Source organism: Kogia breviceps, chromosome 5 (genome assembly GCF_026419965.1).
Source record: "Kogia breviceps isolate mKogBre1 chromosome 5, mKogBre1 haplotype 1, whole genome shotgun sequence".
NCBI classification, from domain to species: domain Eukaryota; kingdom Metazoa; phylum Chordata; class Mammalia; order Artiodactyla; family Physeteridae; genus Kogia; species Kogia breviceps.
The window spans coordinates 82,440,331-82,465,442 of NC_081314.1; the positions used below are offsets into that span (position 1 = coordinate 82,440,331).

The following is a 25,112-nucleotide window of genomic DNA, read 5'->3' on the forward strand; positions in this document are numbered from 1 at the left end:
AGATACAAAATGGGTGGACATTTTGGAGAACGAGAAACAAATTCCTACAAGTTTAAAAACCTGCTGCACTAGTAATTAAAATCCTAACTGTTCTATGCTCAAACACTTTTGTTGACGGAATGTTTAGCTTGATGTCATCTGTGCCAACAAGAATCAGTGCAATGCAGGCAGAGGAACAGAGCTGCAAGTCAAAACTAATTTTATATTTGGCTGTATTTGGTTTTACCATTACATAAATGAAAAGATGTCCTAAAGGCTCCAGGCAGTTCAGAGAAATATTGATGAAAAAGGAAACAAAAAGAATAAAAAATATCCCACTGTATCATGGGACAGAAACTTATCATTTTTTAAAAACTGTAATAGGAGTAATATCTGTTTAACTAGTTCTACTGTATTTATACTCTCCTTCATAAAATTCCTACATTTATGTATCTTAATATACATATAGAATATAGAATAATATAGCCTACAAAATTTGAATATGTGATAAAGAGTTTAAGAAAGAGTTAAAATAAGTTGCTGAACCAGAGGACAGAAAGAAATATAAAAATATTATGCTGTATAGCACAGGGAGATCAGCTCAGTGCTTTGTGACCACCTAGAGGGGTGGGACAGGGAGAGTGGGAGGGAGACGCAAGAGGGAGGAGATATGGGGATGTATGTATATGCATAGCTGATTCACTTTGTTATACGCAGAAACTAACACCATTGTAAAGCAATTATACTCCAATAAAGATGTTTAAAAAATATATATATATATTACGCTATAAAAGGTTGTATTTTTCTCACAAATTATTTTCTTAATTAGTCCTTCTATTAATTATTATTAGTTGCCACTTTTAATGATTCCTACCTATTGCTATTTTAAGTAATAGCATTTATGCAACAGAAAAAATACAACGGAATATATCATTGCAAGTAAAAACTTATTTTTCATGTTTTTATGTTAATATATGTGTCTAATTATTATGTATTTTCACACCCATCCATTTGGCAAAAATAAAAAAGACATTTCCAAACGTTAGCAAGGTTGTTTAGAAAAGAAAACCTTATCAGCTGCTTGTGGAGCATAAGCTGGCACAACCACTTTGTGAAATAATCTGGCAATATCTAGTATATTACTTTTCCATCACTGTGGAACAAACTACCAGAAACCTAGTGTCTTAAAACACATTTATTATCTCACAGTTTCTGTGGGCCAGGATTACAGGCACAGCTGAGCTGGTTCCTCTGCTCAGGGTCTCACAAAGCTGCAATCAAGGGTTAAGTGACGTTGTCTTCTCATCTGGAGGCCTGACTGGGGAAGAATCCACTTCCAAGCCGTCTCAGGTTGTTGGCATAATTCATTTCCTTGTGGTTGTAGGGCTGAGGGCCCTGGCTTCTTACTGGCTGTCAGCTGGAGGCTGCACCCAGGTGCTAGAAACCATCTGCAGTTCCCTGCCACGTGGCCCTCTCCATAGGCAGTTCTCAACATGAAAGCTCGCTTCTTCAAGGCCAGCAGGAGAGTGTCTAGCTCCGGTCTGCTAAGACAGAGACTTATAATGAAATGTAATCATCCTTGCCATATTCTATTGGCCAGAAGTAAGTCAAAGCTCCCACCCACACTCAAGGGGTAGGGATTATACAGGGTAACTGCAAGGGGCAAAGATCATGGGGCCCATCTGAGAATTCTGCCTATCACATCTCATAAGGTTAAAGATGCAATGTCTTAGGATCTAGCAGTTTCCCTGTACACACAAAGATACGAACAAGAATGTTCATAGCAGTGTTGTTTGTAATAGCAAAACTACTGTTCTATAATGTAAAATTTTAAAAAATTTAATACAAAAAGATATAGTCAGAGAGACATTAGCTAACAAAACACCATGTATGGTATGATAACATTTTTGTAACAGTAACATATATATAGGAATTCTGCTTCAGCAATGGGCTACTGTTGTTGGCTTGAACAAATCCTCCCACCACGGAGAATAGCTGGACAAAATATAAAAAACATTAAGGCACTGAAGAGCTACCACAGCAGTGAGAATCTGAGGGTCCAAGATCTGGAAGAAAAGAAAGGGAACCCATGAGAGGTGAGCCTGATGCTTGCTGTTACTTTTCCACTTGAAGTGATTGCTAATTCTGAAAGCAGTGGCTGAAAAACTGAGTAGAGCTATTGACTGTCTCATGGGGCTGAAGAGGTTGGGTCAAGGAAGAGAGGTCCTAGTAAATACCCCAGACTTTTGGTCCAGACCCTCACGGGATACCCTAACTAGGAGTAAGGGTGAACTGGAAAGAAACTAGTTTTCACAGACACTAAAGTCCAGCTCTGAATAATATTAGCTCCTGATTGGAATAAAGTGATCTGTCCTCAGCTTAGCTGCGGTCACGCACACTTGCCTCCAAGTCTCTCCCTTAGAACACATTCCCTTTCCCCAGTGCCCTTGCTCAAACTCAGCTCATCCTAGAAAACACACCGTTAGTGGGGAATACTGACGTGGCAGAAAGAGATCCAGGACAAATGAACATCGCATAGCCTAGGATTCAGGCACTGAGGTCCTCTCTCCCACACTTATGTTATAGAGCTACCCCATTTCTTTCACCTTGCTTCTCCGTGGGTGTTTAGATTGATTTGATAAACCAGGTCGCATGTGAGACTCTGTATTCTGTGACCTCTGCTTGGCTGGCTTCAGTCTTTCTTCTTTTGAAGCCACTGCTCAAAAAGAATTCGACTAAGCTCAAAGAGAATTCCATCAGATTTGACAGTAACAACTATTTGTTCCAAATTTTCGTTTGAGAGCATTTATTGAGAGTAATGCAAGCATTTGTGTTTCATTTAATTTCTTAATGATTTTTGATACTGCTTATATAACATTATCAGGCAAAGGGGACAGGAAGAACTAAAAAAGGAAATACCCAGAAGTTTCTCAAACATGCTGCATGTGAATGCCTTAGACATGAAGCGCTGACTTATAACTCTTTTTTAGTAATCCCTCAGGCTTCATTCATTCCATTATTTACTCAGTAAACGTGTATTAGGTAACAACCCTGTCAGAGGCTATAGACAGAGGTGAGCAAGGATCGATCCGCCCTGGAAGAGCTTCGAAGACAAGTTTGTAGACATAACTTTGCAATTTAGCCTAAGAAGTACCGTTTCATTGTCACTCCAGCATGACTCTCCAACCTTTGCCACTAACTGCGAATCTTGTCAACCGGACCTCTTTCCCGACTCCAGACTCTCCACTGGTTTCCGGCTAACCGCTAGCGCTTCGGGAGAACGACGGTTGGAAGACTACATCTCCCGGCAGCCTCTGCAGCAGGGTGGTGGAGAGGCGCGCGCAGGCGCGCGGGCCGGCCCCCGCGCGCAGGCGTACTGCGAACGCCGGCTGAGCTGGGTCTCGCTGTGCTGGGTGCTCGGCGGTGTCGGTGAACGAGGCCTGGTGAACGCCGCCGAGGCGGGAGCTGGGTCTTCGAGGTTGTGTGCGGGAGAGGCACGGCAGGCGAGCGAGCGAGCCAGAGGCTCACCCCAGCAGTGGCACCGGGATCGGCTGCCTTGAGCTTGGTGAGTGCGGGGCCCCGGCGGCCCCCGGCCCTTCCCCCTCCCGCCGGGGGATCCGGCGGATCCGGTTGTGTGCGGGGGAGGCCCCGCGGTGAGGGCTGGCCGCCGGCCGTGCTCGAGCTCGGGTTCCTGGGCCTGGGCGCTCGCTGCGCGTCCGTGCGTCACGGGCCAGGCAGTCCCAACGGCCGCGCGGCCGGCGGAGAGGAGGGTGGGGGTGGGGAGCACTGGTTCGCCATCGGGAACGCCGGTGGAGGCGAGGCGAGGCGGGGCGGGGCGGCGCAGCAGCGGGGCTGGAAGCTGCGTCGGTGACTGCGGGACGCAGAGGCAGCGGGGCGGAGAGGAGGGAGTGCGGAGCCTGCGCTGCGGCCCGGCGCGAGCGAGCTGGGGGCGTGGGTGGGCCGCGCAGAGTGCGGCGACTGAAGCAGGAAAGAGCAAGGGGTAGGGGGCGTGTAAAAATCCTAACCGAGGCCGGAGGGGACCGTCTCGGGAATTCACAAGTTACAGCCCGAGCCGGAGCCGGTGGTTTGGAAGCGGCCGGGGGGGTGGGGCGGTGCGCGGTGCGGGTGGAGACAGACGGAGGACTGCAGTTTACAGATGTCAGAACAACATGGGCCTGAAGCGTCTGACAGGGGTGTGGTAATTATAGGAATGACAGAACTTCGTCTGCGCACAGCGTGTGTCAGTGGTGATGCGAGGGAAGCGGCGAGGTATTCGATTAAGCTCAAAATGGGAGGATGAAACTGAAGGATGATTGGAGTCTGGGAAGTCGTCATGAAGGAATGTTTTAGGTTTGAATGGAAGTATATGTAATGTTCCACTTTTAAGCTCACGATGTCAAAATAATTGATTTTTAAGGTTTAAATTCAGAATAAACAGTTGGGAAGTATTTTTTTCTAAAACATACTATTAAATAACGTTTCTACCTTTTTTAAGCCTTTTTTCCTTTAGTGAGCATTTCCTTAAAAACCCCTATTTCTTCGCGGTAGATGAGTGATTCCCTGCCCCCCACCACGTTGCTTCAAGGCTCATTCTTGACATTGTTTTTTATAACTTGTTCTTGCGTTTGTGGTATTTTGAAAGTAATTCACAAACTAGTCCACCTCCATTTTAAAGATTGAAGAGATGAAATTTTAACTTTTCAAAGCAAAGGGAGAATGAACTGTATTGTACTTTTACGGAAATAATTTATTCTTGGAAGGCACTTTTATGTGTAATACCGGATTTTAAGGTGGAGAACATGAGGAAAGGTAAAGGAATTAACATTTATTGATCTCCTTTCCAGATATTGTGCTAAATACTTTTTGTACAGTAAAACATTAATGCTTACAGTAACTCTGAAGTATGTTATTTTTTCCCTTTTCTACAGATTAAAGCTTCGAGGGTCAGAGAAGTGAGGTAACTTACCTAAGGTGTTCCAGCTCTTGTTAGAACAAGCCTTAGAACCAGAATCACTGCTAATTAGGAATTATTTCTCCTCTCCTTTCATATTTCTTGGTTGCGTTTTCTTTATTTGGTCCATTAATTCAGCGAATACTTGGAGTGTTCATAGGCCCTGAGACTGGGGATGTAAACACGATCAAGACACTGTTCTTTTTTCTTTTTAAACATCTTTATTGGAATATAATTGCTTTACAATGGTGTGTTTCTGCTGTATAACAAAGTGAATCAGCTATATGTATGCATATATCCCCACATCTCCTCCCTCTTCCGTCTCTCTCCCACCCTCCCTGTCCCACCCCTCTAGGTGAATCAGCTATATGTATGCATATATCCCCACATCTCCTCCCTCTTCCGTCTCTCTCCCACCCCTCTAGGTGGTCACAGAGCTGATCTCCCTGTGCTATGCAGCTGCTTCCCACTAGCTATCAGTTTTACATTTGGTAGTGTATATATGTCCATGCCACTCTCTCACTTCATCCCAGCTTACCCTTCCCCCTCCCCGTATCCTCAAGTCCATTCTCTACGTCTGCATCTTTTTTTTTTTTTTTTTTTTTTGGTGGTACACGGGTCTCTCACTGTTGTGGCCTCTCCCATTGATGAGCACAGGCTCCAGACGCGCAGGCTCAGCGGCCATGGCTCACGGGCCCAGCCGCTCCGCAGCATGTGGGATCTTCCCGGATCGTGGCACGAACCCGTGTCCCCTGCATCGGCAGGCGGATTCTCAACCACCGCGCCACCAGGGAAGCCCTCTACGTCTGCATCTTTATTCCTGCCCTGCCCCTAGAAGACACTGTTCTTGTGTCACGGAATTTATAGTGTTGCAGGGAAGACTAACAAATAATGAATAAAAATATTGACTGCATGACATTTTATCAGTCATAATTGAGCAGAAACTGTACTAAATAGCGAAGGAAGTTCAAATGGAATCAGACAACATAAGCCTTGAGGAGTTTACAGTCTAGTAGGGAAACAAAACATACATTTATAAAAACCTAGGCTAAGCTAAATGATAGAAATTAACACTTCACCTGAAGTCAGTATACTTGCATTATCTTACTTTAGATCCTCATAGAAGTTTCGTCACAGAACTATGAATAATATTTTGTACCTTGACTTTTATCTAGGATTGGAACATGAAAAAAGGCAACATGAAAAAACTCTTCATTGCTATCTAAGACACCGTTCTAATTTATTTACTGATCCTTATAAAGTAGAAACCTTACACATGCTTTTAACAACTCAGTGATAGGCCTTTTTGTTCTCTTCCTTTGCTTTTTTTTTAAAAAATTTAAACAAATGACTGCTTTTATTAGATCATTTGTATTTGTAAGCCATCCTGTTTCTCTTTGTACTTTGGCTATCAGGAGGCTCAGAGCGGTGTTCAGCTTTCATAGTTTTCATAATTTTCCTTAGCCTCAACTGTGTTATAAACTATACCAGGTAGTCTGGAATTGCTGCTCTCAGTTGTTTCCTGGACTGTTTGTTCTCTGTTGCTCTTGATTTTGTCTTTACCTTTTCCCTTGTTTGAAAGTAGGGATTATATATTATTTTTATCTCCAATATTTTAGCCTAGTGTTTGTTGAATTAATGATAAAGTCTTGATGATTTTTTTTAACATCTTTATTGGAGTATAACTTTTACAATAGTGTGTTAGTTTCTCCTTTACATCAAAGTGAATCAGTTATACATATACATGTGTTCCCATATCTCTTCCCTCTTGCATCACCCTCCCTCCCACCGTCCCTATCCCACCCCTCTAGGTGGTCACAAAGCACAGAGGTGATCTCCCTGTGCTATGTGGCAGCTTCCCACTAGCTATCTAATTTACATTTGGTAGTGTATATATGTCCCTGCCCCTCTCTCACTTCGTCACAGCTTACCCTTCCCCCTCCCCATATCCTCAAGTCCATGCTCTAGTAGGTCTGTGTTTTATTCCCGTCCTACCACTAATCTCTTCATGACATTTTTTTTTCTTAGAGTCCATGTATATGTGTAGTCTTGATGATTTATGATTTAGTGTTTTTAAGTCTTGTCAGATTGTTTCTAGAAGTATGTATGCTTTGTATAAAATCAACTTTTTGGCCATGCAAGTAAAGGTGACTGACATAGTGATGATAAAGATAATTCCCTGTTAATCTCTTTGTTTTAAGGTTTTTGTACTTTGCAGGGTATTCTGAATGCAGCCATAATAATGGAAGAAAGCATTGGAAATGGTAAACAATTCAGTTAGCTGATTGGGGCTGATTTGCCTCTATTCTTTCTGCAGTGAGCAGGAGGTGGCCCCAGGACAGTGAGGGACCAGATAGGACCTTCATTAGGAAATTTTAAGTCCTTGCAGTGAAAGAGCAGGGATGAAAACGTACAGTTTTTTTCTTTGTTTTTAAAGATGATAACGACCCTACACGACAGACCTTAGTGACAAAATGTTTCTGATCTAGTGTAGTAGACTAATTGGGACAGTTCTTGAAAGCAGGCAGTAATCCAAAATGTGGATAATGGGGATAATCTCCTTCACATAACAAGAATAATGCTGCTCTTCATATACAAAGATAAGTCTGCTTACTCATCATGATTGATTTTTCAGCATGAGGAGGGATATGTGCTGAGTTGTCTATGAGTCTCTGTATTCTGTGACCAGCAAGGCAGCTTGGGGTCAAAATGGGGGTTTTTAGCTAGGGAGCAGAAAGACAAGCAAAAGGTACTAACATCTGTTGATGGCTCAAGCACTGCATCAGGTGTTTTCACTTAATTATCTTTGCAAAACCACTTTGAGAAGGTGGCTACACATACAGGATGGTTAGGTAACTTTCCCTACTTCACAGAATAAGTGGTGGAGCTGGTATTCAATCACAGGGCTATTTGTACTATGTTCACATCAATCATTAAAGCTTGATTTTTGTCTTGGTTTGCAGTGCAGTCTCCAGCAGAACAAACTAGATGCAGTTTGTTTAACATCATGAAATGATATTGTGAAGATCTAATTTACTAAAAGCTGAAGGGCTATTGGAGTTCCTTGCTTTACTGCCATTAAAAAATACAAATTTTAAAATTAGAATATTCTCTGAAAACAACTGTCCCCTGTCCTAGCCTCTGCACTTTGAGGCCACCAATTTCTTTCTATTAGCTGTTTCCTCTTTCATATTTATAAATAACTTGCTTCTATTGCTATTTCTTGATAGAGCAGTTTTAGACATTATCTATTGACTTTCCTCCACATTTACACACTGCCTCTCCCATCCTTTTAATATAGTTATCACAGGTGTTATGTATTTATTTATTTATTTATTTATTTATTTTTGCGGTACGCGGGCCTCTCACTGTTGTGGCCTCTCCCATTGCGGAGCGCAGGCTCCGGACGCGCAGGCTCGGCGGTCATGGCTCACGGGCCTAGCCGCTCCGCGGCATGTGGGATCTTCCCGGACCGGCGCACAAACCCGTGTCCCCTGCATCGGCAGGCAGACTCTCAACCACTGCGCCACAAGGGAAGCCCAACACAGGTGTTTATTAAGTCAGCGTTCAGTTATAACTATGTAAATGTTTATAGCTGAACCATGTAGTATATTATATCATTTCTTCTCTTAACCAATTTTTGTTTTTCCAGGAGTAATACCTTTTTTTTTCCCACTTCCATTTCCATGAGATAGCTGTCCTGGAACCTTCTGTCCTTTTAATGCAATCTGGACTGGTTACTTTCTAGGTCTACTTCACAGCCGTTATCCTGGAACTTTTCTTTATGTCGCCCTTAAAATTCTCTTTGCCCTTCTCCTGTTTCCCATATTTTCTTAACCCACAGAGAAAGTGTACCTGGGAAGCGAAAACTTTCTGAGATCTTGCATGATTGAAAAAAATCTATATTCTACCTTAACATTTCATCAGTAATCTGGCTGGGTATAAAAACCTAGGCTTAAAAAGTTTGGAAGTCATAGTTCCATTGTTTTCTGCGTTCTAATGTTGCTGTTGAAGTCCATAGGTGTTCTCATTCTTCATTTGTATGTGACCTTTCCTGTCTTTTCTCCAATCTCCAGAAGCTTTTAGGGTATTATTTTTAACCCCTGAATTCCATAATGTCCCTAGATTTGATTGTTTGTTTTTTTTTTTTTTTTTCATTTAAGGGCACTTGATGGACCTTTACAAGCTGGGGATTTGTGTCCTTTAGTTTTGGGAAATTTATTTATTATTTATTATTATTATTATTGGGTCCTTAGGTAAAAAGAGTTTTAGAGTTAATTATGCTTCCCAGTTCTTGACACTATCATCAAACAAGGTCCTTTAAATTTTTCTCTTTCGTTTCTGAGCCCTGCTTCCATTATCCTTTCTAGTAGGCACCCACTGCATTGTGGCTGATACATTCCTTGATTATATGTGAATCATTGTGAAATATGTAGTGCGTTTTGTGTGTTTAGTTTATATATTGTGTTATACACCTTGTTCTGTTTCTTACTCTTTTTACTCAGCATTGTTTGGAAACCTTTCTGTTTCGTTGTGTGTACATATAGTTATGTATAATGTAGAACTCCATAATGTGCATCTACCACATTTTACTTTTTATTCCCTAATCACTGACACCTGAGTTGCCTCTCTGGCATCACAAGTACACTGTGGTAAATATACTCTTACTTGTACATCCTTGTGGACCTGTGTGAAAAGTTCTTTGGGATGTATGACCAGGAGTGGGATTCCTGGGTCATAGAATAGGAGAACTAGTTTATGTGCCTGCTAGCAGTGAGGAGTTTTCTTGTTTGCCCACACCTTTGACAATACTTGGTTTTATCCAACTTCTTAATTTTTGCTAGTTGGGTATAAAGTGGTATCTCATTGTTTTAATTTACATTCTCTGATAATTAATGAATTCGAGCATCTCTTGTATCCATTCAGGTTTTCCCTTTTGTTAATTGTCTGATTTGTACTTTGTCTATCTTTCCTTTCCGGTCCCTGTCTTGTTTGTTTGTTTTGGCTGTGCTGTGCTGTGCTGCACAGCTTATGGGATCTCAGTTCCGCAACCAGGGATTAAACCCAGGCCACAACAGTGAAAGCTTGGAATCCTAACCACTAGACCACCAGGGAACTCCTCCTGTCTTTTTTTTGGGTTTACAGGAGTTCCTTGTGAAAGTCTGTTGGTTTTAGGATGAAAATATCTTTTATAGGCCTGTCATCTTTCTGTTAATTTTGTCCATGGTGTCTTTCATTGAATGAATACTCTTAAATTTGATGCATTGTTTCCTCGATAATCTCTTTCTCATTTGATTTTTTTGTCTTTCTTGGAATTTGTATTATTTGGGTATTAGAATTCTTAGGTGGTTCTTTTAATTTTCTTTTCCTTCCTGTTTTCCATCACTTAGTCTTTTTGTTCTATTTCCTGAGAGATTTCTTTAATGTTATCTTACAGCCCTTCTATTGAATTGTTAATTCCTATCCATATTTTAATTTCTTAGAGCTCATTCTTATGATATCTTTATATTATTTTATAGACACTATAGTCCTCTTGAGGACAGTATTAACGATAGTTTTTTTTTTTAAGTTTTGTACCCCTCATTGCTCTGTTTCTTCAAAGTTCCTTTGTTTCCATTGCATTCTCTGTAGAGGCTCTCCCTGGATGTCTGGTAAACTTACAGTTGTCAATTCTTATTTAAGAGTGAAGTGCTAAAAACTGAATTGGAAACTATAGGTGTGGCTTGTTAAAGGGTGGACAGGGTAGCTGTGGCCATTTATGGGGGGAGGGGACTCTCATATTTCGTTTCTCTTGGGCTTGTCAATTTCCTTGAAAAAGAGAGCCTCCAACTAACACAACATTGTAAATCAACTATACTTCAATAAAATTAAAAAAAAAAAAAAGTAAAAGGGAGCCTCCAGTCTTGCCTGGAGGATACACACCTGGATGCCATGTTCTGAGAACTCATCTTAGAAAAGAAGCTGGTGTTCTCACTGTTAATTGTGTTCATGTAATCCTGTCTTTTATATAGCACATCACCTATATTGGAGTCCCTCATTTTAGAGTCTCTCTAGTTTAGTTTCTTCAGAGTAATGCTCTCAACATCCATAGGGGCTTGGGGATGGACTCTTGCCTGGCTGTGCACAGTGGAGGAGGAAGTCTGAATGTGATGGCTGTTTTGTAGACTTTCAACTAACCTTCTAGTTTTTAGTCCTGTTCCTCACTGTACATTCAGAGATGCCTGGGGTGGGGTGGGGTGGGGTGGGGGCTCCTGTCTATGAAGCCTCCTGCTTGTGGGCAGTGTGAATCAGCTTCTTTACAGGTGCTTAGGCTTCAGAGTTCTCCACTTCACTAGTAAAATATCATTAGACCATCTTTTTAAAAATTTATTTATTTGGCTACGTCCAGTCTTAGTTGCGGCACATGGGATCTTCGTTGCAGCATGCGGGATCTTTCCTTGTGGCGAGCGGGCTCCAGAACGTATGGGCTCAGTAGTTGTGGCATGCGGGCTTAGTTTCCCTGTGGCATGTGGGATCTTAGTTCCCGACCAGGGATCGAACCTGTGTTCCCTGCACTGCAAGATGGATTCTTAACCACTGGACCACCAGGGAAGTCCCAGGGCCATCTGTTTTAAGGCTTCTAAAAAGTTTTTGACATCTCACCTATCACCTCTGATTCTCTCCTTTTGTGTTCTATCTTTGTAGTTCATCCTTTTTTTAAAAAAGATAATTTTGGTATGGATTAATCTACCAAATCCATCATTTTATTTCTTTATGTGAACTCTTTATTTCTGGTCTATTCATTCTTTCCATGGCATTTGAGTGTTGTACGCTCAGTACTTTGTTTAGTATTGAAGATTAAAATTAAATTTCAGAGCTTTGAGTTGTTAATATGTTTTGGGAGGAAAGCACATACATCCTGTAGGTGCTAAATCTTAATTTAAAACATTAAAACCCTTATAAGTGTACATGTAATAGATATATTAGATTCAGTAATGAATATGAATTGGATAAAGGCAAGTTTGCACTTTTTTTTCCCCCCATGAAGGAGTCCTTTATGCCATTTTTGGGGAAAGATTTCTCTCTAAAAATATCCAGCTATAAGGGTGAAGTAGTTTTTCCCTTTCATAAAGACCTGAAGTATTCAATTAGAACTTTGATGAAATAACGGCATGTTGAGTTGATACAATTCTAGCCAAAAGTAAAGAAATTTAATGTTTTAGTTAGGCTGGGAAGCCTCATTGTAGTAAATGTAATATATGCTTCCAGCTTTACTTTTTGAAAGTTTTTCTTATTGTATAAGTAGTATATTGCTTACTGTAGAAAATTTGGAAGATGAAGAATATTCATTTCCATTTAAGATTTTTGTATTCTAAGTTATGCAATATTTTTAAAAGTATAGAGAATAGTATAAATTGGGGTTTTGTTCCTACCACCCCGATTTTTCATGTGTTAATGTTCTGTTTTTCTTAATTCGCAGTATGTTATGATTATGTCCCATAGCCAAGCCCTCGTTTTGGAATTTTTATGTTTAAAGTTTTTCATTGTAACAGTCATGCTGCTGTGAATATTCTTCTACATACTGCTGATTTTATTGCCTTTGTGTACATTCCAAAAGTGGAATTACTGAATCTTGGGGTGTGAATTCCCCAAATCTTTGGTAAATATTTTCCTTTAAATGTTTGGATATTGAGAATGTCTCTGGGGAACCTTGCATGTTGGGAACCTGTAGATACTGGAAGGTGAGGTCAGAATTCAGGGTCAAAGGTTATAGTAAACATCTCAGTGGAAGAAGGTCTGAAGCTGGGACATGAAAGAAAGTAGGAGTTTCTATTAGGTTAATGGAGTTAGAGCAATGAGATGTAATCAGAGGTGAGCACCTACGAATCATATCTGTAGCGTTGATTTCTCACAGAGGAGGCTTATTGCAGGGTTTTTCAAACCTTGCCTCCATTAAATGCAAGAATGTTGTCACTAAAATAAAAGTACTCTAATAATTTTACTGGGAAGAAATGGGTAGGATATTTTAAATTTCATTTTTCTTTCCTAATTTTTATTAAAATATTTTAAAGGGACCCACTACTACTTGACTAGAAGTTAACAACAGATGAGTAATTAATATTTACAAATGGGAGAGCATGTACTCTGGGGTGCAGGCTCACACCTCTCCATTCTCTAATAAAAATATAGGTTCAAAAAATATTCACAACTGAACTGAAAATTTTTTATACTTAAAATTCATTTATGCTTAAATTTATAAACCTGTAACTTGCTTTTTTTGTAGTCATACTTGTGGTTTTTGTTTTTTTTAATATTAAATATACATCATGTTTTCTAATAAAATTATACTCAATTTATATGATGGAATTAAGTATACTAACATTTTATAGTGTTGCACAAAGAATATTGTGAATGTTAAATATTCACAATGGTTAGGGGCTTACTGACTGCTTGGATTGACTCAGCACACTGAATATATATACCATCTTGAATATAATAAAAATATAAAAAGATCTACACTCAGTGTGTTTTGGGTATAGATTGAGGAAGAATGGAAAGAGTATCAAAGCCAAGGGAACTTGTAGGACAAAGAAGTTCAGATTTGATATAAGTAGTGCTGAAAACTCATTTTAGGTCCTTAGGCATTGAAGTTATATAGTGAAAAAGGTATTGAGATTAATCTGAGAGCTGTGGGAAGGATGAATTCAAGAGCAAAGAGACTGAGGTTAAGGAAGGGTGGTTAGAGCTGTTGCAGTTATCTAGCTGTAGGATGATAGGGACCTGGATCAGACTGGTGGCAGTGTGAATAGGTAGGAATAGATAAAATCACTCTGGATGGAATAATAAGCAAAATTTGATAATTTTAACTAAATAGACATGAAGGGGAAATTGGGAGATTTCATTTTGGAAGAGTAGAGTACATTTCTATTTTACCACCAGTTTTACATCTTGTTTTTAACTTTATTGCTTTTTTGGCTTTATTTCCCTAGAAAACAAGAGGAAAAGGGGGCATAATGGCTTTAATTTTAAAGGCTTCTGCTTCCTGTGAGAGTGAAAAGTTATTGATAATAACTTAAGTTTTTCAATTAATCACTTAGGTGATAATATCCTAAAAATATTTGCTTAGGATAAATATAATTTTCTCATACTATTACATGTTTTTTTAAAATCATAAACCTCTATAGATTTTATTTCATTTGTTATCTAAGCTCTCTTCAATCCAGCTTAAGCCTACATTTCAGCTGTTTTTTGCATTATTTTCCAATAAAACTTTTACTCTGCTATAGTGATTCTCAGTTGCATGCAGATGCATATCAGAATTCACTTGGGAATCTTTAAAAGAAAAAAACACTAGAGACCTCGTGTTTGCCTCAGACCTATTAATCAAACTCTTTGGAAGGACAGTTGAGGCGTCTGTTTTTCAAAAAGCTCTCCCACGTGGCAAATATAATCTCTTTCCCCTGCGAAGAGGGGAACCCAGTCTCATTTATGAATATCAGAGAAGAAATCTTTGATTTTATTTTTAATATTGACTTTATTTGTTAGAGCAATTTTAGGTTCACAGCAAAACTGAATGGAAACTACTGAGTTCCCATCTACTCCCTACCCCTGTACACCCAGTGCCCCCACCATTGACATTTCCACCAGAGTGGTACATTTGTTATAATCCAACCAACACTGACACATCATTATCACCTAAAGCCCATAGTTTACATTTGGGTTCATTCTTGGAGTTGTACATTCATTCTGTGGGTTTTGACAAATGTATACTGACATGTATCGGCCATTATAGTCCAACAGAATAGTTTCACTGCCTCCAAAATCCTCTGTGCTCTGCTATTCATTCCTTAAACCCCTAGCAACCGCTGATCTTTTAACTCTCCATAGTTTTGCCTCTTCCAGAATGTCATAAAATTGGAATCATGTGACAAATACAATATCCACTCCTACTCCCAAAGAGGAGGGTATTTTGTTAAATATAAATCAATCTTATGTGTGGATACTGATTTAGAAATTTTTAAGAAAACTAACAGAATTAAAAAGAATGAAAAAGAATGTTACACTGTGACTATTAAAAAAAGTAAAGCCAGATAAGGACAACATAAGAAAAAAAATACAGGCCATTATCCTTCAGGAACACATATGCAAAAATCTCTACAATGAGATATCACCTCACACCAGTCAGAATGGCCATCATCAAAAAATCTACAAACAATAAATGCTGAAGAGGGTGTGGAGAAAAGGGAACCCTCTTGCACTCTTGGTGGGAATGTAAATTGATACAGCCACTATGGAGAACACTATGGAGGTTCCTTAAAAAAACTAAAAATAGAACTACCATACGACCCAACAATCCCACTACTAGGCATATATGCTGAGAAAACCATAATTCAAAAAGAGTCATGGACCACAATGTTCATTGCAGCTATATTTACAATAGCCAGGACATGGAAGCAACCTAAGTGGCCCATCGACAGATGAATGGATAAAGAAGATGTGGCACATATATACAATGGAATATTACTCAGCCATAAAAAGAAAGGAAATTGAGTTATTTGTAGTGAGGTGGATGGACCTAGAGTCTGTCATACAGAGTAAAGTAAGTCAGAAAGAGAAAAACAAATACCGTATGCTAACACACATATATATATATGGAATCAAAAAAAAATGGTCATGAAGAACCTAGGGGCAGGACAGGAATAAAGATGCAGACCTACTAGAGAATGGACTTGAGGATATGGGGAGGGGGAAGAGTAAGCTGGGACAAAGTGAGAGAGTGGCATGGACATACATACACTAGCAAATGTAAAATAGATAGCTAGTGGGAAGCAGCCCCATAGCAGAGGGAGATCATCTTGGTGCTTTGTGACCACCTAGAGGGTTGGGATATAGAGGGTGGAAGGGAAGGAGATGCAAGAGGGAAGAGATACGGGGATAGATGTATATGTATAGCTGATTCACTTTGTTATAAAGCAGAAACTAACACACCATTGTAAAGCAATTATATTCCAATAAAGATGTTGGAAAAAAAAAGAGTCATGTGCAGTGAGGCAAGTGGGATTTATCCTTGGGGTACAAGGATGGCTCAACATATTCAAATCAATAAATATGATACACTACATGAACAGAACGAAGGATAAATGTCATGATCATCTCAATAGATGCAGAAAAAGCATCTGACAAAAATTCAACATCCTTTCATGATAAAAACTCTCAACAAATTAGGTGTAGTAGGTATGTATGTTAACATAATAAAGGTCATATCTGAGAAGCCCACAGGTCTTTTATCAAAAAGACAGAAGATAATAAGTACTGACAAAGATATGAAGAAAAGGGGTCTCTTGTGTACTGTTGGTGGGAATGTTAATTAGTGCAGCTTACTATGGAAAACAGTATGAACTTTTTTCACATAATGAAAATTAGAACTGCTGTATGATAAAGCTCTTCCACTTTTGGCTATATATCCAGAGGAAATCAGTTATCTTGTAGAGAGAGTTGCACTCCCATGTCATTGCAACATTATTCACAATATAACAAAGACAAGGAAATAATCTAAGTGTCTATAGATGATGGAAGGGTAAAGAAAATGTGGCATAAATGTAAAATGGAATATTATTCAGCCATAGAGATATGAAAATCCTGCCTTTTTAACAGTATAAATAGACCTTGAGGTCACTAGGATAGGTGATAAATCAGATAGAGAAAAATACTGCATGATCTCACTTATATGTGGAACATAAAAGAGTTGAACTCACAGAAGCAAAGAGTAGAATGATGGTTGCCAGAGACTGAAGGGGTAGGAAAACTGAGATGTGAAAGGGTACATACTTTCAGTTATAAGATGAATAAGTTCTGGGGGTCTAATGTGCATCGTGGATACTATAGCAAATAATACCGTATTGTATATTTGAAGTTTTCTAAGAGAATATATTTTAAGTGTTCACACCACAAAAAAGAGAAGACTATGTGATATCATAGATAATTTAAATAGCTTGATTATGGTAATCATTTTACAATGTATACGTATATCAAATCATCACATTATATACCTTGAATATGTACAGTTTTAATTTATCCATTGTATTTGAATAAAGCTGGGAAAAACACAACAAAAATGGTGTTGATACGCCTGAACATCCATATGCAAAAGGCTGAAACTTGACCCAAACCTCACACCTTAAACAAAAATTAATTCAAAATAGATCGTAGTTGTACATATAAAATGTTAAGGCCGTAAAACTTTTAGAGGAAAATGTAGGAGGAAATATTGATGTCCTGAGATAGAAAAGAGTTTTCAGATGTGACACCAGAAGCATAAAAGATAAATAAAAATAATAAATCGGACTTTATCAAAATTAAAATATTTAATTTGGGAAAGTTATTATGAAGAGAATGAAAGGGGAAGCTATAGGCTGCAAGAATATTTAAAAATCACTTATCTCACAATGTACTTATATTCAGAATATATAAGAACTCTCAAAACTCACCAATAAGAAAACAATCAAAAAATAGGCAAAAGGATTGAACAAATGTTTAACCGAAGAAAATATATGGGTGGGGGCTTCCCTGGTGGTACAGTGGTTGAGAGTCCGCCTGCCGATGCAGGGGACACGGGTTCGTGCCCTGACCCGGGAAGATCCCACATGTCGCAGAGCGGCTGGGCCCGTGAGCCATGGCCACTGAGCCTGCGCATCCGGAGCCTGTGCTCCGCAACGGGAGAGGCCACAACAGTGAGAGGCCCGTGTACCCCCCCCACCCCACACACACACAAAGAAAATATATGGGTGACAAATAAGCACATAAAAGATGTTCATCATCATTAGCCATCAGTGAAATGGAAATTAAAGCCATTATACAACCTGTTAGAATGGCTAAAATAAAAATATCAAATGCTGCTGAGGATGCAGAGAGACTGGAAATCCCATGCATTACTGGTAGAAATACAAAAGAGTATAGACAATCTGAAAACAATTTGGCAGGTTTTTAAAAAAAATCAGTTTAAAACATATATTTGCCGTATGGCTCAGGCATGCCACTCCTGCTTAGGCTATGATAATTCATCTTCATACAACAACCTGGACATCAATGTTCATATCTTCTCTACTTGTGATCTCCAAAAAAAGGGAGTAACCTAATGTGATCAACAAACTGAGGTCCAACTCTACAGTAGAAAACTATTTTGCAATAAAAGGGAATAGATTATTAACATGAAACAACTTGGCATTTTTCTGAGGGAAAGAAGTCAGTCTCAAAAAGTTACATACTGTATGATTCCATTAGTATGATGATCTCAAAAAGACAAAGCTGTAGTGATGGAAAAAAGATCTATGGTTGCTGGGAGTTAAAGGTTGGGGAAAGTGTGACTACAAAATTATATCACAAGGGAGTTTTCTGAGGTGACAGAACAGTTGTATCTTCGTTGTGGTGATGGCTGAACAAATTTATACATGTGTTAAATTTATAGAACTGTATACAAAACAAGTCAATTTTAATGTAAATTAAATAAAATTTAAAATAGTTTTAAAAAAAAGATAACTAACAGGTAGAATTAAAAAGAATGATACACTGTGATCAAGTGTGTTTATTCCAAGAGTCAAAAATCGTTGACTGGGGGCTTCCCTGGTGGCGCAGTGGTTGAGAGTCCGCCTGCCGATGCAAGGGACACGGGTTCGTGCCCTGGTCTGGGAAGATCCCACATGCCACGGGGCAGCTAGGCCCGTGAGCCATGGCCGCTGAGCCTGCGTGTCTGGAGCCTGTGCTCCGCAACAGGACGCCACAACAGTGAGAGACCCGTGTACCGCAAAAAAAAAAAAAAAAAAAAAAAAAAAAATCATTGACTATTAAGTGTATTAATATATCAGCTTATTTAATATGTCAAAGGGGTTAAACAGTGACCATTTTAATAACTGCCAAAAAGGCATTTGATCTAATACAACACACATTTCAGGTATTTAAAACTTCAGTAAAATAGATATGGATGGGTGGTACTTAGATGTGATTTAAAAATATATATATATCTCAATACTATGATACGACTGGAGCTATAATAAGTTGGTGATAGGAATGCATGATGTTACAGCCACTTTGGAAAACAGTTGGACAATTTCTTGTAAAGTTAAACATGTACTTACTATATTACCCAGCAGTCTCACTCTTAGGTTTTTACCCAAGAAAAATGAAATCATTTATCTAAACAAATGCCATATGTGAATGTTTATAGTAGCTTATTCATAATCACCCAAAACTGCAAACAATCTAGATGTCCATCAGCTGGTAAATAGATAAATTGTGGAATACAATGGAATATAATTCAACAATGAAAGGAATCAATTACTGATAAATGCAACAGTATGGAGGACTCTCAAATTAGTTAATACTGAGTGAAAGAAGCCACACACAGAAAGCTACCTGTTGTATGGCTCCATTTGTTTGACATTCTGGAGAATGCAAAATTATAGGGACCGAGTGCCTGGGATTGGGGCAAGTGGATTTACTAGAAAGGGACCTGACAGAATTTTTTGTAGTGAGGAGAATGTCTATCTTAATTGTTGTGATATTTACTTAAATGGCAAATTTTACTCTATGTAAATTATACCTCAGTAAACATGACCTTTTGAAAAACCCCCAGTATAAAGAGTGTCAGCTGAAGTATCAGAAACAGAATTCAGTAGCTGATTTAATTCAGTGGCTGGCTTTAAAAAATTAACATATAGTAATGAATAATTTTCCTATAAACAAACAGTAGCCAGTTAGAATATAATGGAAGGAAGCATCACATTTATCATTGTAACAAAAGAGATAAATGGAAATACATATTTAATTTCTGACCAAGAAGATACAGTATTGTAAAGATGTTTCCTTAATCTGTGAATTGAATGCTATCTGAATTTCAAAGATTTTCTTTTTCCCCCCTCTTAAGATTGAAAGGATTATCTGGACCAAGGGTTCTCATTTTCTTTTGGTCTCAGACCTTTACACTTATTGAGGACCCTGAAAAACCTTTATGTTATTGTGTATCTGCAAAATTACTGCATTAGAAATAAAAACAAAATTTTAAAACACAGGAATACACAACAGACATCCCATTAGGCACCAGACTGATGATGCCATCACATCACCATGCCTCTGAAAAACTTATGAATGAAAATGAAAAAAGCATATAACTAAGAATATTATGAAAATAGTGTTCATGAGAAGCATTTTTTTCACATATCAAATTGTCAAATATGGAAAACTTTGATTCAGTCGTGGGTTAGTGATGATGGTGATGGGGCACTGTTAACACTCATTCACTGGTACATTGGTGCAGTATTTTAGAGGGAACTTTGACAATATCAGAATTTTAAGTGAACATATTTTTGACCTTGAGGTTCCACTGTTTAGAATTCATTCATGGATATAATTGCAAAATATGTACAAATACATGAAAAAGAATATTGGTTACAGCATTATTTGTGACAGAAAATTGGAGTCAAGCTTAATTGTCAATTATGTGTAGGGTCTAGTTACGCTACAAAAATCAATTACTATATTGTTAAAAATGATAAAGCTTTATAGGCGTTGGTATGGAAAGTTGTCAAAAGTTGAAGCAAAGTGCAGAACTGTGTATAGAATTGTTCTGTTAGTGTACACCAAAAGGATGTGTATGTGCTTGTGTAACCAATTCTTGAAAGGATATACAGAGAACTTGATGGCGGTTACCTTTAGAAACAATGGGGGAGGTACACTTTCATTTTTCTTTTTATACCCTTCCATACTGTTTGGATTTCTTTTTTTTTTGAAATGTTTTGAAATTCAAAGGCACAAGTGCACTGTATGAATGGTAGGTAGAAATTGTTAGAATGCTGGAGTCATTTGTGAGTTCTTGGATACTGAAATCTAACCAAACAAGTAACAAAGAAAAAGAAAACCAAGAGGCCTTTGCATTTCTCTTGTTACCTACCTCTTTTTAAAGAACAGTTTCTCTAATCAAACATGACTTACTACTGTTCTCATCAGTTGTTCTTTCTAATGTCTGTGCCTTTATTTTGTACTCTTCCCTGTTTCGTGGGTCTTTCTCTTTTAGCCTCAACTGATGATTCCTATCTATCTCTCACAACTTAGCTGAAACACCATCTTCTCTATGAAGCCACCTCTGATCAGTTTTGTCAGACAGGATCTTTTTTGAACCTTTAGAGCTATTTATAGCCATTTCTTCACTACACACATATCAGGTATGATCTATATATGGGCCAGACAGTGGAAGTATGCTTTCATATGTTACTTCTCTTCACCTTATAAGGTATTATCTCCATAGTGCAAATAAGGGAAACCAAGATTCAGAGAAGTTTAGTACCTTCCCTACATCTTGGTGCTAAGAAGTAAATTTGAAAATAGGGCTTCAAGGCCAGACATCTTCTCTGGACTTGCTTCTTACATCACTTTAATAAAAAAACAAGTGAATAATTAATTTTTGTGTGACCATTTCTTTCCTTCTAGAGTTTTTGTAGTTAAAAAAATTTTTTTTTAAACATCTTTATTGGAGTATAATTGCTTTACAATGGTGTGTTAGTTTCTGGTTTACAACAAAGTGAATCAGTTATACATATACATATGTTCCCATATCTCTTCCTTCTTGCGTCTCCCTCCCTCCCACCCTCTTTATCCCAACCCTTTAGGTGGTCACAAACCACCTAGCTGATTGCCCTGTGCCATGCGGCTGCTTCCCACTAGCTATCCACCCTACGTTTGGTAGGTGTATATATGTCCATGCCACTTTCTCACTTCGTCACAGCTTACCCTTTCCCCTCCCCATATCCTCAAGTCCATGCTGTAGTAGGTCTGTGTTTTTTTCCCATCCTACCCCTAGGCTCTTCATGACGACATTTTTTTCCTTAGATTCCATATATATATATGTTAGCATACAGTATTTGTTTTTCTCCTTCTGTCTTACTTCACTCTGTATGACAAACTCCAGGTCCATCCACCTCACTACAAAAAACTCAATTTCCTTTCTTTTTATGGCTGTGTAATATTCCATTGTATATATGTGCCACATCTTCTTTATCCACTCATCTGTTGATGGACACTTAGGTTGTTTCCATGTCCTGGCTATCGTAAATAGAGCTGCAATGAACATTTTGGTACATGATTCTTTTTGAATTATGGTTTTCTCAGGGTATATGCCCAGTAGTGGGATTGCTGGGTCGTATGGTAGTTCTATTTGTAGTTTTTTAAGGAACCTCCATAGTGTTCTCCATAGTGGCTGTATCAATTTACATTCCCACCAACAGTGCAAGAGTGTTCCCTTTTCTCCACATCCTCTCCAGAATTTATTGTTTGTAGATTTTTTTGATGATGGCCATTCTGACCGGTGTGAGATGATATCTCATTGTAGTTTTGACTTGCATTTCTCTAATGATTAATGATGTTGAGCATTCTTTCATGTGTTTGTTGGCAATCTGTATATCTTCTTTGGAGAAATGTCTGTTTAGGTCTTCTGCCCATTTTTGGATTGGGTTGTTTTTTTGTTATTGAGCTTCATGAGCTGCTTGTAAATTTTGGAGATTAATCCTTTGTCAGTTGCTTCATTTGCAACTATTTTCTCCCATTCTGAGGGTTGTCTTTTGGTCTTGTTTATGGTAGCCTTTGCTGTGCAAAAGCTTTTAAGTTTCATTAGGTCTCATTTGTTTATTTTTGTTTTTATTTCCATTTCTCTAGGAGGTGGGTGAAAAAGGATCTTGCTGTGATTTATGTCATAGAGTGTTCTGCCTATGTTTTCCTCTAAGAGTTTGATAGTGTCTGGCCTTACATTTAGGTCTTTAACCCATTTTGAGTTTATTTTTGTGTATAGTGTTAGGGAGTGTTCTAATTTCATTCTTTTACACGTAGCTGTCCAGTTTTCCCAGCACCACTTATTGAAGAGGCTGTTTTTTCTCCACTGTATATTCTTGCCTCCTTTATCAAAGATAAGGTGACCATATGTGTGTGGGTTTATCTCTGGGCTTTCTATCCTGTTCCATTGATCTGTATTTCTGTTTTTGTGCCAGCACCATACTGTCTTGATTACTGTAGCCTTGTAGTATAGTCTGAAGTCAGGGAGCCTGATTCCTCCAGCTCCATTTTTCCTTCTCAAGATTGCTTTGGCTATTCGGGGTCTTTTGTGTTTCCATACAAATTGTGAAATTTTTTGTTCTAGTTCTGTAAAAAATGCCAGTGGTAATTTGATAGAGATTGCATTGAATCTGTAGATTGCTTTAGGCAGTAGAGTCATTTTCACAGTGTTGATTCTTCCAATCCGAGAACATGGTATATCTCTCCACCTATTTGTATCATCTTTAATTTCTTTCATCAGTGTCTTATAATTTTCTGCATACAGGTCTTTTGTCTCCTTTGGTAGGTTTATTCCTAGATATTTTATTCTTTTTGTTGCAATGGTAAATGGGAGTGTTTTCTTAATTTCACTCTCAGATTTTTCATCATTAGTGTATAAGAATGCCAGAGATTTCTGGGCATTAATTTTGTATCTTGATACTTTACCAAATTCATTGATTAGCTCTAGTAGTTTTCTGGTGGCATCTTTAGGATTCTCTATGTATAGTATCATGTCACCTTCAAACAGTGACAGCTTTGCTTCTTTTCCTATTTGGATTCCTTTTATTTCTTTTTCTTCTCTGATTGCTGCAGCTAGAACCTCCAAAACTATGTTGAATAAGAGTAGTGAGAGTGGGCAGCATTGTCTTGTTCCTGATCTTAGTGGAAAAGATTTCAGTTTTTCACCGTTGAGGAAAATCTTGGCTGTGGGTTTGTCATATATGGCCTTTATTATGTTGAGGAAAGTTCCCTCTATTCCTCCTTTCTTCAGGGTTTTTATCATAAATGGGTGTTGAATTTTGTCAAAAGCTTTCTTTGCATCTATTGAGATGATCATATGGTTTTTCTCCTTCAGTTTGTTGATATGGTGTATCACGTTGATTGATTTGCATATATTGAAGAATCCTTGCATTCTTGGAATAAACCCGGCTCAATCATGGTGTATGATCCTTTTAATGTGCTGTTGGACTCTGTTTGCTAGTATTTTGTTGAGGATTTTTGCATCTCTGTTCATCAGTGATAGTGGCCTGTAGTTTTCTTTCTTTGTGACGTCTTTGTCTGGTTTTGGTATCAGGGTGATGGTGACGTCATAGAATGAGTTTGGGAGTGTTCCTCCCTCTGCTATCTTTTGGAAGAGTTTGAGAAGGATAGGTGTTAGCTCTTCTCTAAATGTTTGATAGAATTCGCCTGTGAAGCCATCTGGTCCTGGGCTTTTGTTTGTTGGAAGATTTTTCATCACAGTTTCAATTTCATTACTTGTGATTGGTCTGTTCATATTTTCTATTTCTTCCTGGTTCAGTCTCGTCAGGTTGTGCATTTCTAGGAATTTGTCCATTTCTTCCAGTTTGTCCATTTTATTGGCATAGAGTTGCTTGTAGTAATCTGTTATAATCTTTTGTATTTCTGCAGTGTCAGTTGTTACTTCTCCTGTTTCATTTCTAATTTTATTAATTTGAGTCTTCTCCCCTTTTTTTCTTGATCAGTCTGGTTAATGGTTTATCAGTTAATGTTTATTCTCAAGGAAAAAAATTTTTGAAATAATTTAAAGTTTACAGAAGAAATGTACAAAGCCCTCCTGTTTACCTTTCATCCATATTCCCCAATTGTTGATTTTACCTTTTGCTCCATTTGCTTTATCATTTGTTCTCTCTGTATATGTGTACTATGTTCCCAACATTGCCTTTCCTTAACTGCTTGCCCTTCCAGCTCCATGTTGAATCTAGGCTTCCAGTTATTTAAGTCTGATTGGTTTTGGTCTTGTTAAACTTTATCCAGGTCTTGCCCTGTTACTATACTACTATACCTTTAACTTGAAACTTCATTGCAACACTGTTGCTGTTATGCTGTATTGTGATATTTAAGAACCAAAATGTTGCCTGCCTCAGGAATCCAACTCTTCTCTGTGTCATTTCTCAGCACCGTTACTTATGATTCCTTCAGAATTATTTGGAATTTCTCATCTGCGTTGCACCAATCTTTCAGTCCAATCTGACAAAATACCACTGGGTATATGTATTAGTCTGCTTGAGCTGCCATTAAAAAGTACCACAGATTGGGTGATTTAAACAACAGAAGTTCATTTTCTCATGTTTCTGGAGGCTTGAAGTCCAAGATCAGGGTTCCAGCAGGG

The 25,112-nt window shown here is 38.5% G+C and overlaps 1 protein-coding gene and 1 long non-coding RNA gene across 2 annotated transcripts in view; one reads left to right on the top strand and one right to left on the bottom strand.

Annotated features, from left to right (window-relative positions):
- Nucleotides 1-1,159: 1,159 nt before the first annotated feature.
- Nucleotides 1,160-3,225, bottom strand: LOC131757168 (uncharacterized). The gene is made up of 3 exons (XR_010840749.1): nt 3,134-3,225; nt 2,586-2,695; nt 1,160-2,045 (listed from the first exon to the last, which is right to left on the bottom strand). It is a non-coding gene; the product is annotated as an uncharacterized lncRNA (long non-coding RNA).
- A 48-nt stretch (nt 3,226-3,273) lies between these two features.
- Nucleotides 3,274-25,112, top strand: part of KPNA1 (karyopherin subunit alpha 1) — an 82,330-nt gene continuing 60,491 nt past the window's right edge. Inside the window, exon 1 of the mRNA XM_059064395.2 lies at nt 3,274-3,544. The gene's annotated coding sequence lies outside the window, so the exon portion shown is untranslated. The remainder of the gene's footprint in view (nt 3,545-25,112) is intronic.